The following is a 2,734-nucleotide window of genomic DNA, read 5'->3' on the forward strand; positions in this document are numbered from 1 at the left end:
TATTATTTTGTAATTCAGTTCACTTCCTTGTCAATAACAAAATCATCACTACTTATTATCATCAATATTATGATATACCAAATAAAACTTTTTTGTTATTAAAGTTATGTGTTAAACAAACATGTGAACATTGTTATACGGTGTTATTAAACACTTATTGTTAGATTTTTTTTGTGTGTGTGTGAACATAATTAAGCTGTTATACAATTACTGTACACCGATCACAAATTTTTTTTTAATTTAACAAAACTATCATTGATAAAAAAAAATGTACATTAAATCAAAACCAAAATTAAGTTTTTAACTATATTACTAAAAAGTTTGAGTCTCTGTATGTTTTGAAATGTATTCAGTATTAATAGATACAACTCTTTTTTAAATTTACTATTTATATTTAAATAATTGAATGTGCAATAATTAAAAAAAAAAATTTATTTTGTTTGCTTTGAACAAATTCTGTAGATTTTATTTTATGATTAAATTATTTATTCCACGAGTTGTGTTCATATTGAAGCAAATTGACTTAAACATGGCTTTGTAAACTATTTTATTTTATTTTGGAATTTTAAAAGTATCTAGTCCATTTTTTTTTTTTTTTTTATAAAATATTTATAACAAAATAAAACACATTTATTATTTATGATATATTATTAACTATGCTATCGAATAAGAGCAAACTATATATTATTTATTACTAATTAGATCTTATTAATATTAATATATAAATAAAATAATATGAAATGTATATCATATGAATAACTAAGTATTCCATTTGTAAAATGTTTAATTGATAAAGTTGTATCAACAATAAATAAAGGTATTACCAACTTATTTAATTTAATTTATTGTCCCTTATTCATATGTATTGTTTATTGGACGTTTTTTGAATTTTTATCTTTTACCCAATATTAATGAACAATTATACTACAGACTGTCTATGTGTGATTTTTATAATAGATTATTTAAAATTGTATTTTTAAAAAGACATTGAATTGACCAAGCAATGCTTTAAGCTTTTAAATTCATGTATAACAATAAATATAATAATTTATAAAGATAAATATTATGACTTGTAATGATGCCAACTTATAGTGAAATATCTCGAGTGTTCGTGTATTCTTATTTATTTAACCAAATCCAGTTTAAATCCATTGACTCATAACATAAGTTCCTCTATTGGGCAACTTTTGCCTTTCAAACTTTAATCCACTTCTCTGTACTTCAATCTATTACTGTTTTTACAGTTGTAACTTGTAAAGTTATAGCCAATGTTATTATATTATTTAAAAATAAAATAAAAAGTGGGTAAGTAAGGTAGTTAGGTAGATATATATATTTAAAAACCAATAACAACAGACAGATCACATTAAATTGAAAATATATTTATATAAATATAACCTTTGGTCAAAACTCCCATCACCATTGTATAATTTATAGTTTTCAAATTTTACCATTAATATCATATTGTCAGCAAATATCGATTTTTTTTAGGAATTAATCTTTTTTATAGCACATTAAAACCTTTTTTTTATTTTATTTTTTGAATGTTTGTTAAAAAAATGGACGAGGTGGACCCCGGGAATCAGGATCACGTATTCATGCCCCCCCCTAATCCAAGCTTACATTTAACTTATCTATACATACGAAAAGTCTTATTAATAGGTTTTGGATAGTGTATACGTAGGTACTTCAATATTATTAAATTTTTTGTATTCTATTGTCTTTCTCAAAATGTGTAAAAATCATGTAAAACTAAATTAGTATCATGCAATATCTAAACTCTAAAGACTATACTTTGTATAAATATTTATTAAATGCATTTTTTTTGTCTTAACTCTCTATCTCCACTACAAGCATGCTTAAAAAAGATAGATAAATAGATGAAATTTATCAATAAGTTTTAATCATATGAAATTATTTTTTAATTTTAAATAAAAAATATCTAATACCTATTCAAACGCGTGACCATAGTCCATAGCCGTACACAGGCCTGGATTTCAAGTGGTACCTACAGCATTTTTGAACCCCATTGATAATTTCACATTAAAGCCCTCTACTAAAAAATAAAAATTAAGTAAAATAAATTATTATGAATGTTTAGATATTTATAATTAAATTAATTTTTATTAAATAGAAAATAATAATAATAACGATTAATTATATATTATTGAAAAAAAATTGTATTTTATTTAGTAATCACAAAAAAAAATTGATTTCATGGTTCGGGGAAACTTTTTGGGCCCTATAATTGCACTCGTCAACTTCCCCTGCGCACTGCGCACTATACATTAGACGTAATGCTTATTAATAAAATCGATAATACCTATAGTAATTTAATTGTTTAATTTTTTCGTTTTGAATGACGTATCATATGGCTTATACCTAACACTGCAATTAAAAATAATATATTATGGTATTATATACAATTATACTATAGTGGTAGTAGGTAGGCGTAAGCTGTAACGCCTGTAACCACGCATAACTCTGGAGGGAAGCCAAGGTCCGCGAGGTTTAGAAAAAGGTTTAAGAAATTTAATATACCTACCTACTTACATGCATATATATACATAATATAATATATAATAATAGGTGCAGTCGCAGTGCATATTATGTTATAGAAGAAAAGGTACCTACCTACCGACTATGTATTTTATCTAGACACAAAAACTGGAAATATTAGAATAACTTAAAAAAAATCACTTATACAAAACCGACCGACGGAACTGCTTCAGTG

This window comes from Rhopalosiphum maidis, chromosome 1 (genome assembly GCF_003676215.2).
Source record: "Rhopalosiphum maidis isolate BTI-1 chromosome 1, ASM367621v3, whole genome shotgun sequence".
NCBI lineage: Eukaryota > Metazoa > Arthropoda > Insecta > Hemiptera > Aphididae > Rhopalosiphum > Rhopalosiphum maidis.